The following is a 13,037-nucleotide window of genomic DNA, read 5'->3' as shown; positions in this document are numbered from 1 at the left end:
TGATACCATCGAGTTAATGTATCACTGTTTCAAGCTACTTTAAACGAATGTGACACGATTTTATTATAAAATAAGGTTATTGAAACATAGCCAAGCGCATTATAATTATCTACAGTAAACTTATTTGTAAAAACAGAAATTTTAGACTTTCTTTCTTATTTGGTAACTTGACCAGTCATAAAGATGATTTATTATAGAATTAATTACAAATGTATTTATTATTCATATAGGTTTCTTATTGAATAGGAAAGATATGCTTATACATTCATTTGAAATACACAAGATTCGAAATACGATGTTTTTATTCAAAAAGTGTATATAAATAGAAGATGCATATTACATTTAGGATAATTCCTATATTGCTTATGGTAAGATTCTTAATTGTAGTAATCTAAAAGAAAAAGTAACAAAATTAGCAAACGACAATAACCCTATAAGTCTGTGTATATATTGAGATGTATGTATTTACATGTAGGTATATAAAGCAAAACAAAAAAAGTTGCTGTTGTCGAAGTGTATTTTCTTAATTGAACAACATCGTTTTCGCTGAATAAAAGGCCGAACACGCACACTCCACGTATGTACACATATACACATGCACGCATACATATACACGTACACACATACATACACACATGTATAAAAAGGTAGTGATGAAAATAATGAATAAATATATAATCTTTATTTCAAAAGAATACACGTGAAACTAGGAAAAGAATCATTTTTAACGTTTTTTTTATTCAGTTGCTGAGTTTAGAAGTAAAGATTTGCTACTGTAACACCACAAATTTTGAATGTAAGTATTTTTGTTTGAACAGATATGATGTTTTTCTTGCTTTTCAAAAGTGAATAATTTAATTAAAGACTAACAGCACTTTTTTTGACTGACGATTACTGATGTATACATACTTTAATTCCTCATCATTTGTTTTACAATGATGAGTTTATTTACAACAACTGGGTCGATGCCACTGCTGGTGGAGATTTATTTCCCCGAGGGTACCACCAGCCCAGTAGTCAGCACTACTGTGTTGACTTGAGTTATCATTGATATGTCCTTAACTATTAATTAACTGTTAACAAAATTTTGATTTTTTGAAATACTAAGGCTTTTCTACCTCAGGATTAGATTACTTACTTACTTTTCCTCTTCATCCCCAGTGGGACATAAGGCCACAACAAACTGCCTCCACTTCTCTCTGTCTTGACTATGTACTGGGCTTGGCCCTATGTGTAATCCATTGCTTCTAAGTCTGCTGTAACTGTTCTTGTCAGGTGATTCTATGTCTCCCTGGTTTCCCTTTTCCTGTTGGTGTCCAATATAGAGATGTTTTAGGTGTGCGGTGTTGTAGCTTTCTCACAGAATATATCTATAAGGTAATTGTTAATCAGCTATTTATACAATGCCTTGAACAAAAACATAGTCTTACTTATTTGTGTCGCCTTTTAACTTTTATATACACACATAGATATCAAAATTTGATTCGGAATTATAGCCAATGAGCCAACTTTTCACCAGAGACCAAATGACAAAAGAGATAGAAACTATAGATCCCCATACATCACTCAGCAATACGAAAAACAACATTGAACATAATGATAGACCCTGAAATGAGACATGTGTAAAACAGTTCAACAGACAAAACCGGATTTATATCCGATACAATGAACTATAACAAATGTATTATACACCAAAAACCGACAACGACTGAATTTTGATCCCGTTCATACCAGACAAAAATTTGTGTTATGCGCATAGAAATTATATCATTTTACTTCCGCTTGATAGGGGGATTTTACTGATAATGTGTTGGCACGATTTATATAATATATTTTGTTTAAATTTTTCGTTCATATTACCATGTGATTGTGCTTAAACAAAATGTTGGCTTCTGACATGGGACAGGCAGAACAGAAAAAAGAGAGATCAAACAAAAGACGAGGGCCCAAGCGTTCCCTAAAAATTGACTTCTGTGCAACATCACACTAAAAAAAACTAATAACAACTAAGGATTATGATATCAAACAACCAAAACAACCACTGAATTCCAGGCCTCTGAAATTGAAAACACATAATAATTACATAATATTGTTAGGGTTGAACATAATTGCAGGCGCACGACCCTTCATTTAAGCTGAAACAGTGGTGTGACAGCAAAACATAAGAAAATGATAAAATTCCGTTAAAAAGGGCTTCAGTTATCACATCGACACAACGTTCAAGTAAAGATCCGATAGTACTCCTAGTTATTAAGAGCAAAATCAAAGCCAACAACAACAGACAAAAAAAACATGAATCTAATACTACAATATCAATCAATGGTTTAGATATGATGAAAGGACGTTATGAAAAGTTTAAATAGCATGATCCTCCCATGCAATGTCAAAATGAATGTACCGACAGAATATACACTATGATTACCATTAATATTTAGTTATGTTTTAATCTATGGAGAACACAATCAATGTGAATATCATGTTTTATTGTGGCAAACAGTGAAAAATAGATCGTATACTGTCAGATCATATGACTTTTGTCTGTCGTGTGCCATATATTTTAAATTCAAGTCAATCGTTTCAACTTTACCTGTACGATTGAGTTATACATGATAATTAGTAGTGGAGCGGCGAATGTTGAAAAGTTGCGTAGTTAACGATTTTCAAATACCTCATGGAATTTTAAAGTCTTAAATTGTCTATCGACTATTCAGCTTTAGAAAAATGTTGGTCGTAAATATCAAATGTGGTACAAATGACGTTAAAAATAGCCTTAACTGATGTTACCCAAATTGCATCGAATACCCTACTGCTGATTCGGTAGTCAACTTTCACAACAAACCCGTTCTAAAAAATTATTTGTGAATGAAATTGGTAAATACAGTTATTCTTGAACTTCGTACAACGTAAAAGCATTTCCAAATAGTCCTAAATATAATGCTTAATGCATCTGAAAATGGTTGAAAATAACGCTGAGAAATCATCGTTTTTCATCTAGCATTATTTGCACGTGAAGTATATGTGTATTTTAAGGGCATACAATACAGTTTTGATCCCGTATTTACAGTTTGATGAAAATTTCTATATAGGCTAATGTTTGCCTGATTAAATCAAATAAACAATAAAAAATATACCTTCATGTGCTACTTTTTGAGTTAAATGAGGTCGAAATTTTGTATATTTGCTAAAAATTCGGATTTCTGATCGTATTTTCTCTTTCGAAAGAACATTTTTTGTTTTAAAAGATAAACACAAATTGTGACTTAAAGGCACAACAGTGAAGCCGCCGTATAATACTTCAATCGATCCCATTTCTTTTAAAGGTTATTCCTAATAAGATAAATATTTGGATAAATATTTGCTTTTTATCCAGATTTCAAGTCCGAATATTTGTCACAGATTTACCGACGTTGCTGTGGTTTCTAGTTCTAGTCCCACATTCAGCGATTTAACGAAGGTCATTTGTAGTCATTTTCAAGCATATTTCTTGTTCTTTTTATAATTTCCAAAGCCTTGTGATTAATTTATGTTGATTGGTATTGTTGTTTATTCGCTTTTGTTGATTTTATCTGGGAAAGTGAATATCATTGTAGGGTTCGTTTGGTTTTCAGGTGTGTTTGATTTCTTTTTTATTCAATCAAATGGACAATTTAACAATCTCGTTAAAACTGGTCCCGACAGATTCAAACAAAAGGAAAGTGGAATTTTGTGTTGACAAATGCATTATCTGCGATTATGTTGTTGATGAAATTTTAATAATATCAACAGAATCTGCAAGAAAAGTCAGATAAATGCTGCAGAACAGAAACGTGATGATTTGTTCAGTTATTTGAATTCTGCAATGAAACAGCAAGTGAATTACCAGTATTTAGGTATCATAGGTCATGTTATAAAAGTACACAAGCAGGCGCGGATCCAGGAAGGGGGAGGGGTTCGGGGATTGGAACCCCCTTTTTGGACGATCAATGCAAGTGAATTGGGACAATGTAGTTGGAAACCCCTCCCCTTTGTCTTGGGTTAGGACCCCCCCTTTTTTTTAATGGCTGGATCCGCCCTTGACAAGTAAGTAGAATTTTATATCAGTATCATGTTCATCAGCTGAAAAGGAAACACCAGATATAAATTTTGATTTATCTAATTTTTTAGTGCCTGAAAGTAATGATCGCGATACATCAAAGTGTATTTTTTGCCAAAAATGTCTCATAAAAGGGTGAAAACATTACATACAATTTCATCTACTGAAAGGTTAGTCAATCTTAAAGATGCAGCTTTTAGAGCATAAAACGATGAAATGATTAATCAAATAGAGCAAGATAATTTGCTCAAAAATGCAGTGTATCACGCAGCATGTCTGACCACATATTTGGCATATAGATCAAAAGCCACTGATCAATATGCGTATGATTTGGCTATTTAGGAGTAGTTGAAATTATAGACAGAGACCTTATTCGTGACAAAAAGTCTCTTGTATGGTCATCACTTTTGACAATTTATCAGTCTTCTTTTTACCTGATAGAATAAGTAAGACATACTGTAATTCCTCTAAATTTAAGGCTAAACTTGAGAAGCACTACAGGGATGCCATCGTATGTTTTGCTCAACATGGACAAGGTTATAAAATCTAGCATTGTTTTTGCTAGCGATATTTCCATTGGAGACGCTGTAAAGACAGCGAATAACATCAAACCAGAAGTAAAATGCTTGAGATAAAGCAGACGTAATTAAGTACATGTAGCTTCACCAAAACCAACGAACATACCGGTATGCATGTTATGCACTTTATGAAGCAGCCTCAATATATATATATATATTAAGACATTATTATTAAAATGTTTATATATCTGGAGACTATTATCCTGCAAATAACCAAGTATCGTTGAAAATATTAGAAGCAATGTTGCCAACCTGTTAGATCAGTTTTGTTACTTGTTTTCTCGCCAAAAAGTCTTTTTAAACATTCCCTTCAGTATCAATGAATATTTTCATGACATTCGGAGAAATATGCTGCTCTGGCAGAGTGCCTGGTGTCAAATTGTAATGAAATAATTACTCCATTTAGTCTTATTATGCCGCTCGTTCATGCTCTTGGAAGGTGTGACTCCACTTCAATTTTTTTTTGGAATCTGTTAAAAGTCGGTATCAACCTCCTTAGAGCTAAACCAAGCCGTTTCGGTAATCTTGTAGCCTTAAAAGTGCTGTAGTTGCTACAAGGATGTGTGTTGCTGCTTTATACGACTCGAAATACACATTTAAGAAATATCACTACGATTTAAATTTGCTGAGATATCAGTTGGCTATCAATAAAGATAAAAGTCTTATAAAACTTCCGCCATGGGAATCCGTATTTAAGCAACATGGTCTACGTACAATATGGCAAAGCAAACGTTAGGTACCGGTCAAATTTAACCAATCCAAACAATGGCTTCCCGTGTGCCTTTGTTGGAAAACTTCACAAAGCGACAAGTTAGAACCAGTTTTCGTTGAGGGACAAATGGCATCAGACTTTCTACAAGATCTAATTTGTTCATGGAAGTAAAATGAAGGTAAATTGAGGTAAAATATTTAAAGAAATAAATTTTAATATTTCATATAAAACTAAGTGAATCTCCCATGTACCAGTAGAAAATAACAAATTCTTGTATAAAGCTGTTTGTATAAAAAGATATAGTTAGAAAGTCTATAATGTTATGTTACTTTTACTAAATAAGTATTTGATGTGAAATTCTTCCTATTTGACACTTAGCTATATAAATAAGGTTTGACAGCTTAAACTCTTAGAAGTATTTCCTTTAACAACTATATCTAATTCTTTTTTATTGTTCACCTAGAATTTTATCTAAACAAAATAATCGGATTTCCATAATGGTCGTAAAAACAAAGTAATTAAAAAATAGTAACCCCAAATTATATAAAAATGTTTAAATAGCTAAAGGAGATCGAACTAATAGAAACTGTCCTTATAAAAATAAGTATTCTAAAAGTCATTTTGATTGGGGAATAAAACAAGTCCAACTACCACGTGTTTTTAGGGTTTAAAATAGGAAACCCTAAGGAATCAAACATTACTCGTATGGTTGGACTCGAAATAAACATATATAGACATCTTTGTTTTATTCACCCGGTTTGTAAACTTATAATTTTTGTTAAATGGAAAATTAAACGTAACCTTAGCAACGTTTTAATGTAATAATTTTATAACAGAAATCTTAGGTATTATTAAGGTTACCATAATTATAATGATAAAATATTTTAATTAATTGATAAAGTATTTTGATAATTGCTTATTCAAGTTCATTTTAAGAACCAAACTCTTTTATTTCATATTAATGTATTGGATTAGATTACTCGTATGGTTGGACTCGAAATAAACATATATAGACATCTTTGTTTAATTCACCAGGAGACCTCGAAAGAACATGAACAACAGTCCCTCAAATTGTTGTAGTTCAAATAGAGAACATAGACATGTTAAGCATAGTGACAACAACACTTTAAACCCTTCAACGGGAAAGGGGAGACAACTGCCTTAGTCTGCGCTTTCCCCCTCTTTGCCGCATAACATAAGGGGGAAATCATGCCAGGCAGCATGTGTTTGCAAGGAGCAGGGTCTTATGTTTTTGTCAAAATGTAGATAGTTGATACAATGTCCAGGCAGTATCAGTCGACATAGCTGATGACACAGATGAAATATCATGAAAATAGTTCTTGTTGTAATAAATGGTAACTTTATTTTAATTTGCTATAATTTTTTCGACGTTTCATTTGGTATGAAATCTAACTCATCATTGATACCAACACGGTCATGTCACAATTTTTTATTTTGTTCTAAAACACGCTTGCACTCATTGAGTAATATATTACACTCCAATAACTATATTATATAAAAAGGTATCTTGTATTGAGATAGTTTTAATTCATTTCAAGAAAATCAGTGACACGTCGAATTCTTGAAAACTGAAACGAAATTTTACATGACTGCACATTTTGTTTGATTTATTAACTATGCATTGCAGATACTCTTTGAAAAAACTTTTTAACTCTTAAAGTATTCAAGAAATACTATTTGTCGAGGTCAAATATCAAGGTTATTCTGTTTCTGTTTTTCATTAGGTTTTAAATTTGTATACCACGGCCTACCTTCAAAACAGTTAAATAAAACGTTGTTTTGACGTCATGTGCAAATACGAAAAAGATTGTGTACATAATACTACTCATATAATTTATTGAATAGACTAATAATTTTGAAAGATATCAATGGTATTGTTTCTCGAGATGAAAATAGGACTGTTTTTAAGTGATGACCTTTGACCTTGATTTTCGGTATAATTGTACCAGATTTTATATTTACGACACATATTTTCAAAAAGTACAGGATTTCAGCTTCCCAATGAGCTATTAAAATCCCATGCGGTATTTAGGTAATTTAAATTTCTAAAATGGTCCTCTCCGCCGCTTCACTATAGGTCTTTCCTCTTTTCTGTGAAAATACCTATTGGTTTTTGCTGTGATTATTATTTTTTCCTCTTCGCCACATTTTTTCTTATGGGGCATTTTGGTAGATTTTTTGCATATGCTATCGAACAGTTATTGCGATTTTGAAACGGATCTAAATTAGCCGAACATTTTTTATTGTAAGAGTTATCTCCCAAAAAACTTTTTTCATGTGTGCGCATCTCCTTCGCAACCGTAAAAGATTATAACAAATTTATTTCACCTATTTTGCTCCCTATATCCTCAGGATCTTAAGAATAATTTTGACCGAAGCGGTCCGAAGCCGACGTATGCGATTTATTTCCCCTTTTGTATTTGTAATAAGACAAATTTTATTGTAACTGGTAAACCACAAGTGATAGCGACCAACAGTCTTTTGATTTGAGGTCCTTGGTCCATAAAGAAGAAAATAAAGTCAAGGATCAAGGGTGAAGTTATAAATTTTTAGTTTGCTTATTTTCAGTATATAACTCATTAAACATATATAATAAAGACCTATGTTTTGATTTGATGACCTTGAAATTTAGATTAAGGTCAAATGTGAAATTGTCGTTCTAGATTTTGACCTTTGCTGTAGATTCATATTTATACATGATAAAGCCTTGTGATCTTTTGCATTATGTTAGTAGACATATAACCTTGGACATGTCAACCAGAAGTAACGGTTATCTTTTTTACAGGAAGTAGCAATTTATCTCCCTAGCTTATTGTACGGTAAAGTATATCATGTATAATTATAGAAACTATCATATATTTTTAGAACTTGAGTAAAGTAAGCTATTATTTGACACCGGAAGTAACTTTGTTTTAACCAGCAGTGGATTATTGTCTCCAATAACTGATGAAAAAGTTCCTCAAACATTTTATTTTCAAAATCAGTGTGTGAAATGCTTTCATTTAAGCCTAGACATATTGTTTTTTTTTTTTAAACTTTCTTATCTAATATTACTTAGTACCTTAATTTGAGTGGAAAGGCCTTTTTTATTTCATATTGTATTGCTAGAAGGTCCTTATAGAGTTTTATTTTTGTCTAATAATAAATTATTTCAGTTCATTGTGTTGTGTATATTACTATCTCACATCAGTTTTGCTGCAGAAATCATACTACTAAAAAATCTGTAAAAAGAAATTATCTTTGCTTTAATACATACTTTACATTAATTGCAGTGCAAGTTGGGCGACATCATCCAGAAAGCAATTGTGATACGTTTCTTCAAATACAAGCTAACACATCAATAATGTTGTTTGGTGACGGTTATCCTATAGACCCACCATGTACAATCAGTCTTGTAGGGTACTCAATTCAGAATAGAACATTCGAGAACCTTTGTTATGACATCACTGAAATTGGCTTCCCAAATAATTCGAATAGTTCAGTTATTGTCAAGGCTTGGTCGTTTGTTGTCTACGAGAATGATACTGCGACATACATAACAATTAACGAAACTTCGGTAAGTAAAATATCAGACAGCATGCTGCAGTGTGTTACAAAAAATTTAAAGTTTCTTCAGATTCATCATTGTTCTACCAACGTTTTAGTCTCCTTTCAAGTAGAAAGTACACACCACTCATTTTTTTTAAATGATGTGATGAAAAGGTCCTGTCGACCTCTTCACAGATTGTCAGTTCAGCTTTTTGAATGAAGGTGACACGTCAATCTTGTTCTTGTTAAAACTGTATTCCTCCTTAACTTTTTTGAAAATAAGTAATATAATTCTCTGCTGGTTCTAGTTTGTTTGGAATGGCATTGTTTGTTATTTGACTTATGAGTTTGAATATTTCTTTGCAATCTCCCGCCCACAACCCCTTTTATCAAGAACTTTTCCAAGAGAAAATCGTTTTCCCTTTCATTCGTAAACAGTTAGAAGTGTTAACAGATTCCCGAGTTATTTATCTGTGATGACATTCAGACATTCTTGTCGGTTAGTAATTTGTTAGTGCAAATTTCTTAAATTGATAAATTGACGATACACTCATACAATCTAATACTACTTAGTATGTGTTAATTTGAAATCTTATAAAGATGTACAATTTTTGATAAATGCTGAATTTACTTTAATAAAAAAAAAAACTGTACAAGGGGCTCTCGATCGTGCGAAACAAACAAAAATGACCGGTTTTAACCAGGGTTAAGGTGCTGTACGAATGCCAGTATTGATCCTACTATTTCCAAAGATAATCTAAGTATTCGTTATGAATATATTTTACAGCCATTTCGAAAAGAAACGTTCTTCAAGGAAGGTCTCTCTGCATCTTTCTGTGGCCAAGGCAATGATGAGGCGTTCTTGCTAGAAATAATTTCATACATTCCAATTTATTACAACAACTCAATTTCAAAAGCACCTTCATTTTTCGAAGCCAAGACCAGACAAGGTACGTTCGAATGACATTATCATATACAGTCGGTATTTATTTTGTTGCTTTCTTCCTTTCATCAATTACTTATTCAACAGTAAAAAGTTTATTTTGTAATCTATTATAATTATGTTATTTCATTTATCAGTTTTCACAAATACCCGTCAGCTTTTGTGAAACAAATGTTACTGGTTGGTCTCCCCTTAATATACTGTATGTGGGAGGAATATTGTTTTCATGATATCTGAATGATTCTACGCAATTTAAAACTTTTTTTATATCCGGAGTTGTTTAACACAATGTGTTATTCTTTTAAGCAAGAAAAAAACTCTGAGGAAAATTCAAAACGGAACGTCACTTATCAAATGCCAAAATCCAAAGCTCAAACACATCAAACGAATGGATAACAACTGTCATATTCCTGACTTGGTACAGACATTTTCATATGTAGAAAATGGTGGATTAAACCTCGTGTTAAAGCTAGCTAAGCCTCTCACTTATACTACATTCGCATTAAATTCCGTTATGTTGACAACGATGTGTGAACAAAACAAATAAACACAATAGGCAAAATGTCACAAATATGGATACAACAACAATACGAACCCCACCCAAAACTTAGGGTGATCTAAGGTGCTTCGAAAGTGTAGACAGATTCTGCTCCACATGTAGCACACGTCGTGTTGCTCATGTTATTACAAGACAGAATTTTCGGGTGACTCTTCAAAGTTTATTCTATTCATATGGAATATGGAAAGGCAATTTGTGTGGATTGGTTATTAATAAGACAAAGATCAGAGAAACTACTAAGAAATAATCATTATCTGAAATACAGCAATTTGTAATTGCGCTTTGATTGGGTTTTTTTTTTCTTTCGAAAGTCTTCTTCTGATGAGTACGTCTGTCTGTCAAAACCTAGACTTAGTGTTATTAAAGGAGGAATGCAACAAAACTTGATAAGATTGCTTTCTACCATTATTGTTATTTGCCACGTCCTATTCTTTTTTTTTTTCTTTTGTGTTTATTTTACAGAACGTATTACTGTCAATTTAATGGAATTTAATGCGATTGTAATACAAGTGAAAAGTTTAGGTAGCTATAAAACCAGGTTAAATCCCCCATTTTCTATTTAAGAATGTGTATGTACCAAGTCAGGAATATGACAGTTGTTATCCATTCTTTTAACCTGTTTGACCATTTGGTTTTTTAATTTGATAAGGACTTATCGTTTTAACTATGCTATAACAATGGCCATTTTCCTGACTTGGTACAGGACATTTTTAAAGAAAAAAATGGTGGGTTGAACCTGGTTTTGTGGCATATGCCAAACATCGCACTTTAATGGCAATGTTAAATATAACATTAAAATGACAACATAATAATACAGAACTACAATACAAATAAATAAGAGAACGTATTAGGCAAAGAAACATATGAATAATAGATAACAAAAGGCCTCAGGTTTAAAATTCAATACGCCAAAAACGCGCCTCGTTCACACAAGACTTACCAGTGACGCCCAGATATAAAAGTTCGAAAGTCAAAAGAAGTACAAAATTGTACAGCACTGAGGATCAAAAGTTGACAAAGGTTGTGCCAAATACGGCAAGGGTTTTCTGCTTGTGATAAGAACATCCTTATTATTTAGAACAATTTATGCTATTGCAAACAGTAAATTTTATAAAAGATATACATGATAAAACTGAAGTCTTAACTAATTACAGAAATCAAAATCGAATACATAATACAAAGACCAAAAAATACAGAAAATAGACACACCCGACTTAGCCCAGGCCTCAACGCTAAAAGTCATAAAAATGAGGTCACATACGAAGTGTCGAAAAGGCACAAAAATTACGTCACATTTGAATTTCTGAAAGAGCACAAAAATGACGTCACATTTGAAAAAAACTATATCTCAAAAATAAGATAGAATTAGGATTGATTTAAGATTATAATAGAACAAAATACTGATATTACATTTAAACACAATGCACATTGCAATACTCATTAATAGCAATTAACTATATTATATATATGTCCGGTTTGTTTTGAATCTAACTTCAAACGTAAAACATCGTTCAGATTACGTTGAACAAAATCAAATCTAATAAATGAAGGCGGTGATTAATTTTCTTTACCATAACACATGAATATAATAGAAAAGACGTCAACAAATTTGACAAAATCCGATGAGAATTACAAATATAACATCAAAGTAAATATATAAATTTGGGATAGATAAGTACCGTAACACGTCTTATAGTAATGCGAATTCACAGTCAGCAAAACAGTCACAATAGGGAATAAGTCACGTTCGGTAATTAAAAGATTAGACGACGTAATGACAAACCACAATCTACCATGTGCAAAAATGTCCTTAGCTAGTTTAGTCAAAGACACATCGTATGGATCAACTAATTCGTGATGGTGTCCATAAAATTTACGAAGTGTCAATTTTAATCTGTCCTCCTCATAACTTTGTTGAAGCAGTTTCTGTGTAAGGAGCACACTTCTGTATATGAAGTCCGTATAGTGTGAACAAGCACGAGAATAACGTATCAATTGTGATATGTAACACACCATACGAAGGGGCAGAGGGTATGTTACTGCTGAGAAATGGGGAATTGATAATTGGGAAGATGAAATCGTCCCGTTTATCATATATTTTCGTGTGAAGTCGATCGTCCATCTGCGTCAATATTGAGGAAAAGATGAAGGTATGAAGCAGTCCTTCTAGTATCAGTAGTATCCTTAAGTTCAAGTTCGCTGGGATATATGAGATGTAAGTATTGGCTGAAATATGGGTTATTCAATGATAGAACATCATCAATATATCAGAAAGTAAAATTAAAGAATTTCGCAAGGTGCTTTTTCTTTTTGTCTTTTAGAAGGTTCTGAATGAATTCTGCTTCATACGAGTACAAAAAACAAATCGGCCAGCAGGGGTGCACAATTAGTACCCATTGGAATACTGTCTGTTGAATTATATATCCTCCAAACTCAACAAATATATTGTCGATCAAAAAGTCCAGCATTTTGATAATATCATCTTCAGTATATTTTCTGGAATATTCAGTGTGATTCTTCACAAAATATGAATTATTGTAACCCAAAACAAGAAATTTGTATCTACGATTCCCATTTGTATAGAAAAAGCTCTGTTTTATGAGATGGTGAAGTCGATCTTTCAA

General features: G+C 32.3%; 1 long non-coding RNA gene across 1 annotated transcript; it reads left to right on the top strand.

Moving 5' to 3' along the window:
- Positions 1 to 254: 254 nt before the first annotated feature.
- LOC143078033 (uncharacterized) lies at positions 255 to 9,855 on the top strand. The gene is made up of 4 exons (XR_012979010.1): positions 255 to 368; positions 745 to 796; positions 8,656 to 8,939; positions 9,699 to 9,855. It is a non-coding gene; the product is annotated as an uncharacterized LOC143078033 (long non-coding RNA).
- The last annotated feature ends 3,182 nt before the right edge of the window (positions 9,856 to 13,037 follow it).

The sequence above is a fragment of the Mytilus galloprovincialis genome, chromosome 6 (genome assembly GCF_965363235.1).
Source record: "Mytilus galloprovincialis chromosome 6, xbMytGall1.hap1.1, whole genome shotgun sequence".
Taxonomy (NCBI): Eukaryota; Metazoa; Mollusca; class Bivalvia; order Mytilida; family Mytilidae; genus Mytilus; species Mytilus galloprovincialis.
This window is presented reverse-complemented; position numbering and strand designations above follow the sequence as displayed.